This window comes from Lissotriton helveticus, chromosome 11 (genome assembly GCF_964261635.1).
Source record: "Lissotriton helveticus chromosome 11, aLisHel1.1, whole genome shotgun sequence".
NCBI classification, from domain to species: Eukaryota; Metazoa; Chordata; class Amphibia; order Caudata; family Salamandridae; genus Lissotriton; species Lissotriton helveticus.
In genome coordinates this window covers 150,998,109-151,019,750 of record NC_136072.1, presented here as the reverse complement: position 1 = coordinate 151,019,750, position 21,642 = coordinate 150,998,109, and positions in this window count along the sequence as shown.

Sequence of the window (21,642 nt, the reverse complement as noted above, 5' to 3'; positions counted from 1 at the left end):
TCTTCATATCTGTATGTGGGAAAAGGGTAGAGTGATGATTAAAAGGATTTTTTTTCGCTTAGGGGCTGATTTAGGGTTTGACAGACAGAGTAATGTCCATCAGGATGGAGAGGACATCACTTCTGCCATCTTGATGGTACTCTGCCCACAGAATTTAGAGATGACCTCAAGCCTAGGAGTCATCTCTGTACATGTTAATGAACCACTATACAGTGCTTCCTTTAATTTTATTAAACGTTTGGTGAATGGCTGCCATTGGTGTTCTGGTTATCCACCAAACATTTTACATGTATTTGTTTTTCAAAAACGGACATCCCTAAAGTAAATTTTTGTTTCTGAAAAACATTAAAAATGTGACCCCCCCACACCATGGAAGATTTATCCCAAGATGTGGGGGCCATTGTTGCTTCTTTCCTGTCATTCACTGATAAGTTTTTCCTCGTGGTGACAGACAGGAGAAAAGGCACTGCAACATCCACCCTAAATACGTAGGACCTATAATGTCCTTCCTTCAACAGTCTCTACTCTGCCGGGCTTTCAGTGGAATGGTCTTTTGAAGGAACCAATAGAGGTTCCATCACTGGAATATTTAGGGTCCGCTCATCTCAAAATAATGTGGGGGGGGTTCGAGAGCTTGGGGGCAGGGTACTCTGTCCCGTCGCTTTTGTGACAGAGTACTTTGTCTGCCAAAGGTAGTTTGTGATGCCTTGGAGAAAATGAATTTTCTCCAATATCCATTATCCATTTGGAAGTGGGACAGGATCACTTGGCAGAACACAGGGTAGGGAAAAACGACTACAACGCAGCCATTAACACACATTGGGGGATATGTACAAGGAAGCTGAGGAGAGAGGTGTTAACCTTCCTGGCTTAACCCCTCTCTCCTCCAGTTCTGAAACGCAAGGCTGCACCATATTTACAGCAATGTGGTGCAGCCTTGCGTTTCCCCCTGCGATGGTGCTAAGTTTAGCAACTTAGCACCAACGCAGGCACCCTTGCACCAAAGTAAAAGGGTGTCTGCGTGCAGGGCAAGATTTATGTGTCTGAAGATGTTCCTTCCTGCACATAAACAATCCTAGAAATGCCAGTCATTTGTTCTGCTTCATGAAAGGACAAAATGGCATTTTAAAAAAATGTTGTTTATGTACAGGAAGGGACACCTTCCTGTACATAAACAAACAATGCATTTTGCTTTTTCCATGTGTGCTGCACAAAGCAGCACACATCAGAAGAGCAAAAACAAGGAGAAATGATGCATTTCTCCTCTTTTTGCCATCTTAAGACCAGTTTGTTTTTACCTGGTCTTAATTTTGGCGCTGCCTCCTATGTATGCCACCCTTGTACATGGGGGCAGTGTCAAAATGAATGGGTGTTGCAGTGGAACGCCCGCCGCAACACCCACTGCCCACCCCTTTCACGCTTACCGTGAAAGTGTGCCTTGTGTACAGTGCAGCTTTAAGCCATTTTAAGTGTACATAGGGCGCAGCCCCTATCGCCACCACAACGTCACTATAGTTGACGTTGTGGTGGCGATAGGTGTTTGTACATATGCCCCATTAGTCTTTACCACGCATGCCATCATCATTGCCTATAATTTTATCACGGATGGCATTACCACACATGCTTTTTAAAAGAGCAATCCTAAAAATCAAAATCCCAACATAATAAGAATGTTTAAAAAAATTTGCAAAATGAAAATCAATTCTCGAAAACGAAATTCCCAGGAAAAAGTCCAATAGTAATCCATCCATGAATTCTCCAGCAATGACGTGCTCTTTAAAATTTTTTTTTTTTTAGATGTAAGTAATATTGTCCAGATAGTCTGGAGCTCCCATCAATGGAAATTGATATATTTTAGCCAATAATCTCTCCGACATTTCTTTACTTTTTTTTTAAAGCACAAGGATTCAGGCTACCTGACAATGAATATGTCATTCTCACTTCTAGGAAACTTTGTTGTTTCAAACAAAATCCCAAGAAATTATAAAGGTTAGGATGAGATGTTTCAGATGATTGGTTAAATGCATTGTGCCAAGTCTCCAAGGCCTTGTTTCTCGTTGCACTTCCCTCTAGCTGGTTGAGGAACAGTTCCACCAGTCAATGGGAAGCCTTGGCTTCTTCCTTTGATTCAGCCTACTTAGATGTCCAACCCAAGTACCCTCAAAGTAATTTAGGAGTGGGGCCAATTTTTTCTTAATTTAGTGTAAATATTCAGATTCTGTAATTGATGTGTAGAACTCCTTCTGTAGTTTACTGCTTGACATGTAATCCTCAACTGAGGATATCTTTAGAATGTTTCCCCAATAGGCCAGCGGAAAGGGAAAAAAACATCCTTGAATTTAGTTTTCATGATACATTATTGTAATAGTATTAAAAATTTGTGATTCAAAGTCAATTATAATTTCTCTAAGCCTTTCATTTACAGCTTTAGTTTTTATTACTGATAACATGTCAGTGTTTGTTAAGGATTGTTTGTCAGGGCGTAAGCTGTACACCAAGGGGACAGTTTTGTGGTTAATGTTAGCATGAATAGTGTGAATTTGGGTGAATGGATGGGGTGTTGATTTAAAAGCCCCATCCATCATCAATATTTCACTATTCTCAAGGGATGCCAAGTTATGGGTAGAGCTAAATATTTGTATCAGTTTGCGAAGGTTTTCTTTATCATACAGGAGGAAAGGTTCATTATTAAAAGAAATTGTTAGTTCCGGGGATGTTAATTTTTGTTTAGATTTGTGGCGTTACTCTTTGGGGATTACTTGCTTGTTTTTGCCTCTGTACCATTATCCTCAAATTGGGTATTGTGGGCATACTAATAGCTTCACGCATGGGAATGTTATGGCCAATCTCTCTCAAAACTGAGCCACCAGGTTCATTGGAGGTGGATGCAGGCATTTTCATGTGCTGTACTATTTCTTGCACTTCAGTCTCCATTGCAGAGGTAGAGTGGTTATGTTCTGTGGTCCTTTCCACAGTGTCACCCAAAGTGACCACTCAATTGGATAAAAAATACTGCACATACCACCAATGACTCCTGGGCTTAGTTAACCTCTCCTTACAATAAAGATACCAACAATACTTTAGCAATCTATAGTCTCTTTGTGACGGTACGTAGTTTGCTGGATTTCTTGAAGCCATGGTATAGTGATCTGTAGAAAAATAGAAAAAAGAAAAGTTTAGTAAATGCTATGTTTATAAATGTGTTTCATTTTGTTTGTTAACAATGTACCTGCTAAGGAAAATACATTTTGCATGTTTATGTGAAATACATTTGTAACTGCAAAAACAAATGTTATTATTCCTATTAAAAAATAGAGAAATCTAAATGTAGAAAGGAAGTTGATAGCTTTGGTTATGCATTGTTGTTTAGGGAATATTTACCTTAAAGCCCTTCATCCTTTCCTAAACTGGTTTTTAGTAGTCTAGTGAAATTTGTTTTGGTTTTTCCAGTGACTGGATTCTTGTTTCAGTTGATTTATACTGTGATCTGTAGAAAAATTGCAGCTGGATCCTTGTTTTGGCTGATTTATTCTGTGATCTATAGAAAGATTAGATCAAAAGAGACATTTTTGAATGCTTTAATGTAAAATTGTGGTTTATTTTTTGTGACCAATATACCTGTAAGGGGGAAATGATTTATCATGCTTACTTAAGACACTGTTGTGATTGTGATTTTTTTTTAATTATTCCTGTGAAAATGAGAGAAATGCAAGTCTAAATGTTTGTTGTCTGTAGAAAGAAAGTTGCTATTTTCGGTTATGCATAGATTTTAAAAGATTATTTACCTGAAAAATGGTTTTATCTTTTCATACACTGTTTTTCTGAAGTCTGGTGATCTTTCTTTACTCCTATTGGATTTTCCAATCTTTTTTTTTAGATTTTGGGAACAGTTGAAAAGAAAAAAAGGTAAGTATTTGGTGGTGTAATATTAGCAATGTTACCCCCAGTCTCTGCCCAGCACCATCTTTGAGGTAAGTACACAGTGAAGTTAGAATAGTAATCTTATCACCCAGTCACTGTCCAGCACCTTCCCTGAAATAAGCTCCCAGCTCAGTTAGAATAGTAATTTTGGTCCCCCAATCACTGTCTAGCACCTTCCCTGAGTAAATACCCGTGGGAATTAGAATAGTAATTTTGAACCTAGACACTGTCCAGCCTCTTTCATGAGGCAAGTACCCAGCAGAGTAAGAATAGTAGTTTTGGCCCCCAGTCACTGTCCAGCACTGTCCTTGAAGTAAGTACCTTGCGTAGTTCGAATAGTAATTCTGCCCCCAAACACTGTCCAGCACCTTCCTTGAGGTAAGTACACGGCAGAGTTAGAATAGTCATTTTGACCCCCAGGCACTGTCCAGCACCTTCCTTGAAGTAATTATCAGGCAGAGTCAGAACAGTAATTTCGACCCCCAGTCACTGTCCAGCACCTACCCCGAGGTAAGCACCTGGCAGAGTGAGAATAGTAATTTTGCCCCATACCCTATACAGCACCTTCCCTGAGGTAAGTACCTGGCAAGGTTAAAATAGTAATTCTGTTTCCTGCCCATTGTCCAGCACCTCCCATGAGGTAAGTTCCCGGACAGTATTAAATTAGTAATTATGTACCTCGATCCCTATCGAGCAACGCTATTTATTGAAAAAACGTTTTGTAAAAATGTGAGGTTTATTCACAAAAAGCTTTGTATGTTAACTTACTTACTACAGTAAATTTGGCCAACATATAGGGCCTCATTCCGATGTAAGTTGGCTCACCACCGACAGGCCGTCGATGGCGGGCCCACCGACATCCATAGAAGGACATCCATAGAAGCGGTAGAATCATCGGATTATGATCCGTCGGTCAGAGGCATTGGTCATAGGGACCATCCGCTGCTTTTCCAACTGGCTCAAGGAGACCGTCAGGGTGACGGTAGGACTATAATCCATACAATGGGGACAGTGCCTGCTCAGCACCGCCGTAGGGATTATGATTTCTGTTTTCCTCATCCTGTACATTGCGGTCCTACAGCCATGTACAATCAGACAGAAAGGAACTTTGGGGGCACCTAACAGTGCCCCGTCCGCCATTGGCCTTTGCTGTGGGGCTTGGGGGGCACATGTGGTGCCCGCCAAACATCCCTGGACCATGTGCCAGGCACCTCATGGTGCCTGGCACTCAGTGCATGGATGTTTGAAAGATGCCTATTTTTATTGTGGCTTGTGCTGCAGCGCTTTTCAGGTCCGCCAAAACAGAAAACGGAATGTTTATGACCGCTTGCACGGCAGGCAGATCGTAATTTGGCAGGTGGAAACGCCGAATACATGTTGGCCGGTATCCATCCCGTAATGATGGCGGTCCGACCTACAACATAATAAAGCCCATAGTGTGGAATTACTCTGGATAATCTCTGTAAATTTAAATAAAAAGACAATAATTGTTTTTGGGATTGTGCTAGTTAATGTGGGTATTTAATGTGAGCGTTGTACTGACTTGTGCGGATAGATGGCAGTGTCTGAACGCCAGTCTGTCTTTCACTCCTCCTCTCTCTGGTGGGTGTGGTCTCAATCGAAGTCAGTGTACCACTGAGAACAAAATGTGGATTTCTGAATGTATATGTTTTTGGTGGAATTCAATAATTCACAATAAAGTATTTATTGGAATGTATTTTTTATTGTGGTTTACAATCTGACTGATGTACATGTAATTAGGTTGGTGAAAAAAACTTTTTTTCCGTTCTTCACATTTCACGACAGTCATCTTGGTTGGAGACATGCTTCATACACAGGTTTAAAATAAAGGGAGGAATACTGTGCAAAAAAAATAAACAGGTTTGTTAAGGTGTTAGTTCTATGTCTACATAATTGCCAAATAATTGTACTATGTAGAATATGTGTAAATTATGTTTATTCTCTTGCCTTGTTTTTTTGTAGTTTGGGCATTTCAAACTGATATTTTTTTTACTGCAAAAAGGCATTCATGTCAATAATATGCGTGGTAATGATAAGCGTGGTAAAGGTACTTATAATGTACCTTTATGTAGGTTCATCCTGATGATATGCGTGGCAAAGAAGTACATTGCACTGGTAGATGCATTGTAAAAACTGCATAGTTAAGGCATGCTTGGTAAAGGTATGTCTTGTTACATCATACATCCCACAGGGCAGCTTTCACAGATCTTCTTTTGACTTGGAAATGCCAAAGGGGGCAGTCAGGCACTGTTACTTTTTATACCCAAAGCCATCCTAGACTTTCTGACTCCACCACCAGCAGGAGGGATAACCAGTTTCAACACTCATAGAGTAGAGGACTCTCATCGCTATAGAGACTGCCTAAGAGAAGAGCCATTGTTCCTCCATGTTGAGAACAGCTGTGCCATCTTGGTTCATGGACTCTGAAATATGAGGTGGAAATTCTGTAACGTAAAGAGTCAGGGTTGGGTGTAGAGACGTCTTCAATCAATTAGTATTGTACAGAATTAGACAGCTTGCCAAAAAAGACCGTTTGACAGCTGGAAGAAAGAAGACCCACAGACTTCTGACTACTGTTGGTACCCACGGATTGAAATCCTTCTCCTGTTGTTGGCCTCCTGTTATATCCTACAGGGACATAGAAAGCAGGAGTCCTAAATCCAGGAAGGTTCCGCTGACCATTGAGGAATGGACTTTGCGCGAGGGTTTCCTGGAAGGAGACTTGTTGCAAAGAAGCCTGTCCTGAGGATCAAGATGCTGCATGAATGACTAGGAGAAATGTTTCCTGCCTCTTGAAAAATGTGGGAATTAATAAATGCCTCCATCTCCAGGGACTGAGATAGGTGCTAGGACTTCCCCCAGGAGGGCACATGTTTGACAACCACGAAAATCAGGCTTGTCCTACTTAGTGTCGTTTCCTTCACTAAAAATTGGCTAAACATAACTTTGCAGTGAATGTATATATCTGTGTGGTGCCCTATCTGGGTACAGCTTTCAGCCTTACCTGGCTGAGAGATTTGATTTTGAGAACTAAAAAAATGACTAAATTTGAAGGTAATGCTTTAGATTGGGGTGAAGCATCAAATCAATCCCAGAAGCGAAATTAGAGGCAACAAAATCCAGCTGTGACCTGCTCAGAGTTTTGACACTGAAAGCAATGGATTCAGCGGGATGTCGATTTCGACATATTTGATATCGAGGGACTCTCACTGGCTTAAGCTTCCAACAATTGCCCCACTGGAGGACCTAGAGTTCCAAAAAGTAGTATAATTCTGGGCCTGATTTAGAGTTTGGAAGACGGGTTACTCCATTACATATGGGATGGATATCCTGCCTCCCTTATGACATGGGCCATAGTATAAATTGTACTTCAAATAAGGAGGTGGGACATTTGTGATGGAGTATCCCAACTGCCAAACATCTAAACCAGGCCTTCTAACTGTAAAACTTTGACCTGTGTGACCTATTTGGTGAAACCACATTCTGCTCCATCCTGTTCAACGCGAAAATACTTCCCAGTTTTTGGAACTGATATTTTTGTTTGCCATTCTGCATTTTCTAGGCACATTTGCATCAAAACATTGAAAGACTTGTATCTTGAGTTCCCTTTATCCAACATAAATACTGTGAGTGTCTTTGTGCTCAGTAAATGTTTCTCTATTTTTATTGATTGGTATGGGCATTTATTTTTGTTGTTTTCTTGACTTTAAAACTATTGCTACTGCTTGAACATAATACAAATTTCTCTGGTAGATCTGCCTACTGCTTGTGACACAGCTATGAGCGGTTAAGCTGACTTTAACTTTCAAATGTGTTAAGTCGTAATTAGAGTGTGTTTATTATTAAGTTGATTGGGGTAATTAATAATCAACTTTCTGATACCACCCAAAACAAGACAGCCTCATCTGAGAGTGCTAGAATACTACAGTAATATGGCCATATTGCACTCCCCCTCAATTGGGCTGCAGAAGTCAGGCAATCATTCACTCAATAAAATCAAATAAACCAACAAATCAATAGGTAGTCCTGCCAACTCCAACACAGTAATTGTTGGATGCATATGAAATGCAACTTTTATATGCATATTTATTGGCGTGCTTCAAAGGTTTAAAAGCTACTTCTAAGTAGGCATCTGATTTGAGGTGCTATTAAGAAAACTTCAAAAATAGGGCTAATGCTTTTGCTTTTTGAGTAAGACACTTACCTGCTAAGTTGTCTCCACTAGCAATGCCGTGTGTTTTGCTAGAGTGGTTGCATCCAACTCTATGCCTCAAATGCTTACCACCATGGTTAGATCAGATCCAGTGTGTTACTTTTCCATTTCTTGTCCTCCACTGCAACGTCTCAAGTTTGATTGGAATTTATGTTCATGACAATGACGGCTCAATGTTTGTATTTGTTGCAAAAGGTTTCAAAGTTCTTCATCGGGTCTGTTGAAACTGCTATCAGGAATGTTGTAACAAGAAACCTGAACAATCCACTAATCTATGATGTCACAATCTACAATCTACTCTCGAAGAGTTGAAGTTAATCAAAATTCAGCAAGCATTAACACACAGAACTGCTTTAAGGCACATGTAAGGCAGTAGCAGCCCGTCCCCTGCCAAAGTGGTGAGGCAGGCTTGGGAGGGGGGTAGGGGTTCAAAATAATTAATAATAATAAAAAAATAACTGACCTGATCACCTCCCCTGCCATCCACTGCATCGCGCTCTTCCGGGCACAGGCTCCCAGAATGTACTTGGGCCAATCATGATGCTGCATGAAATCAGCGTCAGGATTGGCCTAAATGCTGGGACTTTGCACTCCCAGGCAGACTGGGAGCCAGTGCCTGCTTCCTCCAGCCTCAGTAATGCAGCTGGGGCTGGAGAAAGCTTCCCTGCACATGAAGGATTGACCGGCCTGAAATGGCCGGTCAAACCCTCATGCGCAGAGAAGGGACAAGGGAGTGACCTACCACTTCCCCACCATAGCGTCATCACCCTGAACCCTCCCCCAAAACCTGTTAGAGTCTCGGGCGTCAGGTCCAAGGGGATTAAAATAAAACGATAATAAAAGTTTAAAATCCCAGTTTTATTATTGTTTTATTTTTTGGTTGGGGGGAAAGGGCGGCACTCCTGCGCCCTAATGGAGAAGTTGCCGCTGATCTAAGGGCTCAGCCAGTAACAAATTCCTACAAATTTGACTTTAATGATTTCTGGAAGGAAAGGTGTTCGAAATCTATTGCAGAATGTTACCGGAAAGTGTATGAACTGTCAAAATGCGACAATGAGCACCACGACGCAGTACTAATACATTCTGTGCCCAGAACCCAGATACTGCTCCAACACTCGTTGCCTCTGTCTTTTCCTTTGACCCTGTGCAGTGCTCTGCTACCTTTTGAGTGAGATCAAATTATACAAATAGCACACACAGATACTTACATTCATTCTGCAAAAAAATTGTCAAAACCGAACTACATCTGCGTGAAGTCCCTTTAACCCCTTAATTGCTGCCGTCGGCCAACGGTCGTCACGGCCACTACCTCCCCAGTGCTGCGCACGACCGTTGGACGTCCATTCAGCACTAGTTCCAATGGACAGCGCAGCACTGGGGAGGTCTATTTACAACGCTTTAAAGGGGTTAAGTTGCATTTAAAATGTATCTCGAAAGCAGTGAGTCTTCAACTGAGAAAGCATTGCCTCTGCCAGGATTCCAATGACTCATCTGAGTTTGTATTTAGCAGCAGTTAAATGAACAGGGTTGGTTTTGCTTTATGTCAATGTTTTAACTTTATGGCTAACATATGTGTAAGTAAGAAAACTTCGTGGTTTGCACTGTCTGTCTGCAATCCACCCTATAGATATAATGATTAAAGGACTTGAGAGTTATGAGATAATAGTGAACTAGATAATGTTCAAATGCATTTATTTAAACAAGGATAATATAAGCACCATAATTACAAATCACACAAACATATTCTGTTGCAGCAATTTTCAGCACTATGTTAACCTACAATTGGTGTTTCGTGTCCACTCAGGTTCCACACATTGATCTATTTGTTTGGTCTTTCGTGTTTTCTTCCCATGTGTGCTACTCTACTTCCAGTCATGAAAAGCCTGACACACACAAGTGATGCATTGATAAGCAGACTGGCTAGTCTGATCAGGCATACTGTATGCATCAGTGCCCCTCGAAATGCCTAGGCCCGACTGATCCCTAATTCAGCCTTACTGCAACAGAATCTTAGATTCACAGAGGTCTAGAATCCAGGCATCTCTCACTGAACTGATAGATTTTGTGACCTTGAGAAGGGTGGGTAACCCTCCCCCAAGTCAGGATGGTGGAGAGGTCCTTCCACCAGCTGGACGAGGTGCTGGAGGGATACGTCCTTCCTATGCAATACTAGCTAAACAAAGTATCCTATACTATATATGTGTGATACATGGGGCACTACTCTCTTCAGGTGGTACACCGTCCGTTTAAGGGCGGGGAAGGAGAATTTCTATTTTGTTATATAACCCTCACACACTCTAGTAGTGTCATGCTTCATCATCGGGTTCACCCTGACTCCTAAAGGTCAAAGTGGGCTCAACCATATTACAAGGAGCGCTCAGGAGAAATAGACCAAGGGGCTTAAAGATTAAACATCCTCCTATAACTCCCTTTATTCGTGAAGTTATTGGGGATATTAAAAAAGGGGGATAGGGTAAAGAGGATATTATGGTACTATGACCCTAAAGCCAACATGATTCAGCCCTTAGAGATGGCCCTGCTGGGTCCTGGGCTTTCGTCAGGGCGATTCATATTTTCTTCCCTGGTATTTTAAGTTTCTGAGGATAATGGGCAGGACTCTGCACCTACATCGGACAGAGTGTGTGAGGGTTATATAACAAAAAGGAATAATGTTTCCCGTCCCCACCCTTAAACAGACAGTATACCACCTGAGGAGAGTAGTGCCCCATGCATCACACATATACAGGGAGTGATACTTTATGTTTGGCTTCTCTCACTGAACCCAGTACAGTCAACTGGAGGAATGTGAACAAGGCCAATATTTTCAACCTAAAAGGTTATATTCCGCCAAACTTAAGGCCTGGGCGCCCAATCTTCTACAAGTGGCCCACGTGCAGGATCATCTCTTTAGATCTCTCTACTACTGAATGTAAGACTTTTTCAAACTCGCGAGGTCACTAAAAGCCCACTTCTTGAAGCACAGGTGAGATTCGTCACTAACTTACAAACTCCCCTCCACCGGCAATGGAGCCTACATGCCCTAATGTGCCAATCAACCCACCTTCCTACAGTTGCCGCTCAGCACGAGCTCAAAGGGAGAGGAGTTGGCCTAACGGCTAGGGCGTTTTACCTCGAATCTGGGGAACTGGGTTCGAGTCTCAGCAATGACACTGAACATTCTGTGATTCTGGTCAAATCACTTAATCTCCCTGTGCCTAACAAAAAAAAAACAATGGAAAAGAAATGTCCTCATGTAATGCAACTGATGCTATGTGAAGCGCACTGGTACCAGATTCAGGTCAAGTTCGCGCTATATAAAAAAAAAAAAAAGAACAGACCCAGGCGCTTGGCACGCCACTTTCGCCCACCACACGGCCTTCTACCACTAAGACCATCACCATTCTCAGGATCCCTCCAGTCCCTGGATCACTGCCTATGAGTGCAACAGCACCTTGAATATCTGGGTAATGAGCACCGCAAAAACCCCATCAATGGCGAGTAGTTCTTGCTCTGTAAATATGTAATATATATTTGTCCAACCATAATTGCTTCAAATTTTCTTAAAATGTAATCTTGAGTGAATTTGCATCTTGTATATATGTAACTCTAACCTCTAGTATCTGTAGTATACGTATGTACTTACTATCATTCTTATGTGAGTTTACAGTTTATCTGTTTCGTATCTGTTATTTAATTCATGTACTCTGAAGTTCATATGTAATGTAAATGGTTCTATTGTAAAGTGCTCTGACACCTTCGGGTAAAGTTTGTGCTACATAAAAACGCATGAATAAATAAATAAATAACTTCTCATGCTTTGACCAAGGACTTGCCAGTTAGATGCCTAAAACTAGGTACGGCCACAGTTCCCTGGGCTGCTTCTGTCTCAGTTGCCTGTTCTCAAATCTTTTACAATTTTACATAGTGTGAATGGATATTCTATTCTATTAGGAGACTATTTAGCACTGCTTACTGAATGACAGTTATGGATCCAGGACTCTGATATCCCATACCCGCCTATCTCAACCCAGCAATACTCTGAAGCAAACAAACTGTGGGGCCTCATTTACGAGGCTCCTAGCAGCACTTTTGCGCAGCGAGAGCGTCCCTTTTTGAGGCTCCTGTGGCGCAATGTGCTGCAGCATATTTAAGGCCACTTTATGGGGCTTTTCATGACCTTGTACATATGTGCCCCTTTTATGGAGAACACTGAGTGAAAGGAACATTCCATGGGTATTGCTGTGAGTGTGGGAAAGCGTCAGATTCTAACTCATCACCAGGGCTGGTGTTAGGGAGGCACAACAAGGTGAAATATCCTTATTTCTCCTAGTTAGTTTCTCTTTCTATATGTGCTGCATCTGCAGGCAACATAGAAAGAGGAAAACACCTCTTGTGATTGTTTTTTTCAGGATGGTGTACCTTCCTACACAAAAGCAACCCCCCTAGAACGCAGACACCCCTTGCACCATAGCACAAGGGTGCCTGCGTTGGCGTATGGCAGCCATTGTGCACCAGCACAGGGGAAAAAGACAGACAGGCATGCACCATATCTCATAGATTCGGCGCATGCCTGCCCTTTTCTTCTGACACAGGGCAGTGCAGCAAGATTCCTTGTGGTGTTGCCCTGCGTCAAAACCTCGTAAAAGGTCCATGGTTTGTAGTACTTTGAAAACGCACAAAATATCTTTTTTTTAAAACAGGAATATATAGAAAACATGAAAAACAAATCATTCTCCCTGGTGCTAGGAAGCCATGCATTCCGGCATGTCTAAAGCTGATGTTTCTTGCCTCGGAGTTGAGCCTTTCCTCAGTAAGGATTGAGGCAAGGAAGGGGGACATACAAGATCTGTCACCCATATCTTCTGTTTAGGTGGGCAGAGTAAAAAGTTAATAGAAAAAGGGGCTTATTCCATCATTCTTGGTGTACGGAAAACCTTTTCAAAACCAACAACATGCATGCTGTATTAGTTTAAAAAGTACAAAATGCTGACTTTTGTAATTGATTGAATTTCTGTATTTTATGGCAGTCTTTGTGCAGTATTTCTGAAGTGAGCAAAGCCATTAAACTTGTTATATCTTGCTTGCTCTGAACTTCCTCTATTGCACTGTGAAGCGAGGAATCCCTATTTGTATTGATTTCTGGCTTATTTCATCAGACTATATTTCTGAAAGTTTGACTCTTGAAACTTTTGTCTGGAATTAAATCTTATCTGCTTCTCATCATTTTTATTCCAAGGGTTATAGTATGAAAGCACGTGAGTCCTTGATGCTGCATGCGATGTACCAAGAGTGGAGTCTTAAATTGGATGGAGCAGTTGTAACAGACAGGACATTAAAAGAAGCGCAAATAATCTTGGACACACGAAATGGGCCTGTCAATCATTTGCACAATATGATTTAAGTGTCAAAGTTAATTTGCTTTACTTTAGTTTTTACCTTCAATTCTGTTTTCCCAAAAGTGTTCTTTTACTTTTGTATCAGTCTCATGCTGTGCTATAACCTGATTACATTGCAATATTATAGGCTTGGTTTATTTCCTCCCATGTGCTGAATGGAACACGCCCAAAGGGTTTCAGGTGAAATGTTTGGTCTATTTTCAGTAGGTCTTATTTACAAATGCATTTTGGAGTACATAAAGTAGTACTGAGGCAGTACTTTATTACATTCGTTCACATTGCTTTGTGGATTAACCCCAAAACATCTAAAATGAGAATATCCAGGATATGTTCATATACAGTTAGCACAATTAGGATGATCTGCACTCAATTACAGTGGGTGTCTCATTGGTTTAGCGAGCAGCAACTTGCGGATAGTGCATCACTTCTGCCCCCTCAGGACGTGGAACAGATCCACACCCTCTTCCATCCACATGCCAAACCATTGCAACCACTTATCTCTCTTTTACTTATGGCATACCGCTGCTTTCGTAGAACATTGTTTGTCACCTGATTGATTCTGCCATATGCTCCAGCGCTATCTCTACTTAGGGGCCAATTACGATGCTGTAGTAAACGGCTCCAATCCTTGGTCAGTGCCATTCCAACGGCATCGTAATCAGCTGTTCGGATTAATTTATGAACGACCCATTTGGATGGAGACGGTCGGTAAGGAATCCAAACAGGATTACTGAATGGCTGCAGATGAGCTCGGAGATCCCATCTGCCATTCGGAAAGCTTCCGGTAATCCCAAGGGTGGGTCTTTCTACCCAAGGGATTACAATGTCGGAATCCGACAGCCTTTCTGTGCCGGCCTTTCCGACACAGAAAGGTTGTTGGAAGTTGACTTTGGGGACCCCATGGGTGCACGACCTCCGGTTGGATGCTGAGGAGGCACCTATGGAGCCCCCTCATCTGGAGGTGCCTGCCTGCCATCTGGAGGTGCTTGCCATGGAGTGCAGGGATGAACTGCACCTCTTCTCTTTACAATGAGAGCATGCATTCCAGTCCGGTTGCATCCTAATTGCTTGGCTGGGACAGCTGACAGGTGGTCGGTCACTCCCAGTACCGAATCGATGTCGGATGGACTCAGGTCCATCTGACATCTAAATCGGGCCTTTGGTAGAGGGGACGTATTACCACCACCCTCCCGGAGCTAAGGTCATTGCACATGGTGAGTCGACATATTGTGGAAGACATATACTGAGAGCACTCTTCTTCAATCGAACAACATCACAGCAAGCACAAAAATCTTCTGCTTGGTCAGTTCTGACTGTATGCATCCTTTATTGCTATGCTAAATCAAACCGGGGGTCGAGATACAGCAGGAACCAACACAATACCTGGTTATCCAATGCCTACACAGGTACACATTTCACAAACAGGAAAATACCACTGCATTTTCTCTTACACAGCTATGAGGCCATTGGGATTCAGACTTGGGCCGTGCCTGTACCAAAAGTGACTTGCAGATCATACTGACATATCCCTCTCTAGTGTCCCTAAATGCATGTTTAAAATTCATCCAATTCTACATTCTACCAAGGGCCTACTTATCCCCCAGTAACATCAAAAGATATTTCCACTGCTTGGACGCGGCCTGCCCTTGCTGCGTAACCCCAGAGGCTGGGATGTTGCTCATGCTCTGGTTTTGTACTTCACTAACCACATATTGGAAGGAAGTTATAACTCATTTAACTCACTGTACTGGCACAATCCTCCCTAACAACAGGGTAGCTTGCATTTACAAACAAACTAAAAAGCACAGAGCAGTGATTAAGTTTGTGGACCTGGCCCGGAAGTAGAAAGCGGCAACTCCACCGGTAGCCTCTTTATGGGTACTATTCATGTTTGCATCGGCTAGAGCAGAGAGCACACTGTTACGCAGGCAATAAATAAAAGGTCCCCGCCAATAAACTATATCTGATCTCTGGGACACTCTACTGGACAAGTTCCAGGAGAATGCACTGGCCACCCAGCCTTCTCCTTGATCAATTATACCAGAAATGCCTTTTTATCCATTCCTCCACCGCTCCCCCTCCTTCCCAGTCCTCACCCCACTGAGTAAGCGCTATACTAACCTCTAAGCTCACCCCCTTTTTAGTATTGGAGACCCTAGTGGTATGTTATCCTTCTTCAGGAACAAGTGCAGGGTTTCACTTTCCTGCTTCCCCTTTCCCTCCCCTCCTCCTGCCCTGTTTCACGCCTATCACTTTTTTCTCATTTGTTCCAGGAACGGATTATATTTCCCTCTGTATTAAATTTGCACATTTGTTTCTTAAACACATGTTTACTCGAGTTTTTTTCTCCATAATGTAACACTTGACCACCTTTATTGTTGATGTTATCATGTTTATTCTCCTTTTCTCTTATGTTTACCTGTAAGTGATCGATAGATATGCGTTGCTTCTCCATTCATGTGCACCTATGTTAACCTTATCTCTTATTACCTGTATTTCTTTGCACATTGATGATTACCCATTTGCAACAAAATGGTAATAAAGAGCAAGTAAAGGAAAAATGTAAAGATATTTGCTCTCTTTGCACTTTTAATAATAAGCAGTTGAACATTTTGGGCTGTTTCATAAATGTACATAATAGTACGTAAGCAATAGTCATGTAGTACCACTTTCCATACTCATAGTTTTGTGAATTGACCCATAAGATTTCAAAGTGGTAAAACATTTTGTACAATTTACTTGCATGATGTGTGAGACTTTTAGGTACATTTACCATGCTCTGGTACAGTTTCTTTAGAAAGGACTGATGCATTACAGGCGCTGGCAACATCTTCACTACATGGTTGAGTCACAGATTTGGTGCAGAATACATTTTACTAGGGGTTCACTAAGGGAGAATTTTTTTTAATGAGAGACATTAATCTTACATGGGATTCTGTTCTAGACAGCACGCAAACCCAGAGGGTGAGCAAGTAACTTTTCCAAGGCTCTGAAAAAGGAATTTACCTCCATGGGCCTGCTAGATGCCTGGTGCAGGCTCTGCCCACTACTAGGGATGACACCTTTTTTCTCACACACATAATTCAAATTCTAGAATTTACTACATCTTTGTGGGCAAGAACCTAGCTTCAGTGTTACAGGCTACTTCCATTGAGCCGATCACTATATCCGATCATGTGCCAGTTACATGGAGCCTAGCCTGGGACGCCGCACCACCAAAATATAGACAATAGTTCTTCCCTGCAGCACTGACACAAGATCATCTCTTTCGCGATGAACTGCGAAAATCTAACAAGGGCTATTTCCTTTTGAATGGCCCCAAAAATACCACCCTGGCTACCACCTGGGATGTCTTTAACGCAGTGTTCCAGGGCAGGTGCATATCCCTCTGTGCCGCACTAAATAAACAAAGGACCCAAGAAAGATTAGCACTGAAAGCAGAGCTACTAGCGGCAGAACAGGCCCACAAGAGGCACCCAATCCTTAGCTTACAGAGAAGGGTAACAGCACTCAGGGGCACACTAAACGCTATTCATAATACCAGGGCTGAACTTACCTTTCTATGATTAAAATGCACAACTTGCAAAAAGGGAAACAAGGTGGGCTCACATTTGCCTAAACTACTGTGGCCCAAAAGAGAATGAAAGCATATAGAGAACATCGCGCTACTGGCGAGGGAGGGTAGAGCATCTACGGAACTCGATAAAAGCCCAGGCCTTTGGCCATTTCTACAAAACTCCCCATAAGGTGGATAGCTACAAGGAGGCAGAGCAAACTCAATACTTGGGGGAGGTGGGGCTCCATAGGGAGTCGGCAGTACAAAATGCATCCCTGGAAGAACCGATAGATTCATAGGAGGGCAACACGGCCATTGCAAGTCTTAAACCACATAAATGACTAGGTCCCGATGGACTGCCATCCCACTTTTACAAAACATTGAGGGCAGAATTAATCCTGCGACTGGTGAGCCTCTACATTTCGATTGCGGAGGCAGGGGTGGTGACTACATCTATGGGGGAGGCCATTATCTCAGTGCTACCCAATCCAGGGAAGGATCCTCACGTCTGCAGCTCGTACCGCCCGATAGCGTTCCTCAATCTAGATGCTAGGATATACACAAAAATGCTAGCCAGCAGATTGGAAAATCTAATGCCAGATCTGATACACTCACATCAGTCCGGGTTAATCCAGGGTCAATAGACACACAACAATTTACAGAGGGTCTTTTACTTGGTCGAGAAGTGAAATAAAAATTGCTTCTGGCTGTCCTGCTTGAGTTACGGATTCTGCGACCGGTTCATAGCCATAATCAGAGCTAACTACACTTGTCTTAGCACTCGGGTCTTGGTCAATGAGGTGAGATCCGACTTATTCACATTGGAGAGAGGGACGCGACAGGGGTTCCCACTCTTGTCGCTACTGTTTGCCTTAAGCATAGAACCCCTAGCAGTGAAAAAAAGAACCACACCCAATATTCAGGGTATCCTGTTCGAGGCAGATCAGCACAAAATATCTGCTGTCAGTGATGGCTCCTGAGTCCTCAGTGACGGCAGTGATGGAAGAATTGAGGCGCTTTGAGCGGGTGGCGGGCCTCCGAGTCAAACAAACAAAATCATATCAGCTGAATCTCACACTGCCTCAGAGGGAAATGGAATCCCTGGTTGCCTCCACTCTCTACCAATGGGCCAAAAAAGAACTCATATATTTTGGAATAAGCATCACTCCTAAACTCCAGGACCTCTTTAGAGTGAACCCCCCCACCCCTTCTCCAACAGTTGAACAAGGACTTCTGAAGATGGACTCCCCTGTACCTCTCACGGATAGGCTGCATCCATGCAGTCAAAATGCTGGCATTGCCCAGACTCCTGTACCTTTACCAGGGCCTCCCAGTCAAGCTGGATTGGGGGTTCACAGCTACATTAAAGTCTACGATCATTCTCTTCATATGACTAGGATGCAGGGCGAGGTGCACGTATAGACAATTCAATCTCCCTAAAAACAAGTGGGTTCTGGCTTTACCAGACATGCATCTATATTACAAGGCCACCCAGCTACGGGTGATTGAGGAGTGGTCAGCCTGGGAGTCCAAGAAACATTTGCTACACATAGGCAGGGCAATGGCAGGGTGGTGTATCTGGGATTTACTCTGGAAACCCAAGGTGGGGTGCCCACCCAAAATCTACTTGAGCACACATACAAAAACGGTGTTAAAGTTCTCGGATGATACCAATAGGACTGCCACTCTGACCACTTTTCCATCTCCATTCACACCCATCCACTACAATCCCTTGTTTCTGCCTGCACAAACACCAGGCCCCTTCGATGCATATATAGGGAATGGGGTTGCCTCACGATCTCTAATCTATTCCACAACTGGGATATCTTCTCTTTTGAACACTGTCAGAGGGAGTTCAACTTGCTGGCTACTGACCACTACCACTACACACAGCTCAGGCACTAGGTTCTATGAGCGGGAGTCAGAGAGTTAGCGACCAGGGATCTCACACAAGTAGAGCGGCTAGCGCAGATGGGGATTGGCACAAAGAGTATGATATCATGCCTCTATATGATGCTACAGCCTACACTTTACACTAACCATCCACAACAAAAATCCTTCTGAGAGCACACATTGGGGGTGGAAATTTCAGACAAATATTGGGACAAACTATATATGGATCTACATAAATTAAGCCCATTGACTGGAATGAGAGAGGCCCACCATAAAGTTCTATAAGGTTGGAATTTTTACCCCACGAAGCTAAAACTAATCTTCCCTACAACTTCGGACCTCTGCTAGAGGGATGTGGGCTCCAGGGGAATTTTAAACACATCTGGTGGGACTGCCTGACAATTAGGCCATTCTGGTCAGAAATATTGGCACAAATTAAGGACATCACGGGTTACTCTATTCCTGCAGCCCCCTCTCGACACTGTTGAGACTAGGGTCAGACACCCTCAAACATCAGACAGTTGGTGACAGATCTAAACTATGGCTATGCCGGGGCCAGGAAAAATAGCAGTGGCAGCTGCTTGGAAACAGAAAGACCATGACCCAGTTCCACTCACACTTGTGGCAAGCCCTTATCATGGATTGCATGGCAGGCGTGATATTGGACTCCTTTAAGAATTTTGAATATATTTGGGCTCTGCTAGTGGAATATCTATCACAAGGGCTGCCTGCCCGACGCAAACTCGGCCGCTTCCCCTTTTCCAATTTTAAAAAACCCATATGGGATGGAGCTAGTAGACGTAGGTGATCTCACTAGGGAAACCCTTGCATCCACTTGGCGGCTGGCCTGGTGGGTACTATTCTCATGGGCATATCGATGTGAGTACCGTGTACCTTTAATGTTCGGGTGGGGTGGGAGTTAGGTGGGAATTTGTTAATTTTTTTTTTTGTTCTGAGGCTGCACAATGCTGCTTTTTCCTTTGTTACCTCTGATTGTGATCCAGATCACTTCCTTCGAGAGAGGCAACTGTGTTATTCTAGAGATCTAACTCTTTGAGCCACAGGAAGTTGATTCTATTGCACTATAGTGCGATGCGCTTTGAAAAATTCTCAATAAAAACAAAGTTGGAAAAAAAAGGAAAACATGCTTTATATTTATTAAAGAAAAATATTGTATTAGTACTATTTAATTGTAAACCATTAACATAAATTTCTAAATAAGATACTAAAACTGATATTTGTTGAAAACTAAAATCCAAGAAAATGTGATTTAAAAGACAACACACAATTAAAAAACAATTAGTAATAATTACTTTTAAATTAAATACCCTCAATATGTTTCTTAAAATATTGAAAGAAAACAAATATTGAAACTAATCTTCAATTGAAAATGTGAAGAAAAAAACCCATATCAAAATACACTACTGTAACGCCAATACAACAATCATTGGCAAAAATGATTTATTTTCAGGGCGAATCAGATTTGCTTTTCTAAGATCAATTTAACAAGAACTGGGGAAAGTGAATTTATTTTTGGGGATTAGATTTAGTATTCTAACCCCAGTCCAGCAAACAGTAGAAAAAACACATACAGCTGAGTGCATTGTGTCAGGTTTACTATTCTAACTCTGGTACTAAAAACAAATATAGTATTTAGAATGGTGGGTGGGGGGGGCGTCAGGCGAGGGGGGTTGCAGTGAACTATTTTATCTCCAATCTAAAAACACACTGAGGAAAATGCATGTATTTGAGTAGACAAATTTATTATACTAGCTCCAGTTAAACAAAATTGGGGGAAATGTATACCTTGTGGGGCAGATATATCAAGGAAGCATTCTGTGCCCTAGGAAGGTCAGATATTTTTATGAATTATGAAGTAATAAAGAGAGAGAATACAAAATTAATTAATGACCTGTTCTCTAAAAAAGCTAGAGCTGAGCTAGAAGGCCAGGAACTGATCAAACCGAAGGGTAGAGCACATGCCTTTGTCAAATAAGTGTTGGTAATAGAGTTTCACCTAACCCTTTTTAACTGGCGTCCATGATCGCTTGTAATTACTCGTTTTAGATTTAATATGTTACATCACTTAGTGGCCTCTCCTCCTGGCTTTATTGTATGAGCCGAGGATAGAGGGCCCTGTGGCTGGGACAATAGGTCTCCACAGGATATTTTACATTTTGTCTTTTTATGCACATATTTTACATATCCCAGGCGACTGCATCTTAAACCCTATTTAAAAGAAATGGGATTTAGACAGGCTTGAATTGCACTTTTGTACATGCAACCTCTGCAGAATGAATGCACTTTGTTGTTATGTACTTTTTGAGAGCAATGACAAGATCTAGGAAATCCAGATATGATTGAGACAGAGTGTGATATTTGTGAACGGTACTATGCTGATATAGGACGTAGGGAATTGGCTAGCATGTATAGTTGTGTATACATTAGAGGTTTTTTTTAAGATTCACTTTTTTAACTTGAGTCCAAGAAATGTTGAGAAAGTCCATATGCTAGGTAAGAGGAGGCAGATTCACTCTTCTAACTCTAGTCTACCAAACATTGGGGTAAGTGCATACATGTGGGACGGGGGGAGTGTAAGACTTACTATTCTATCTTCTGTCTAGCAAACAATGTAGAAAATG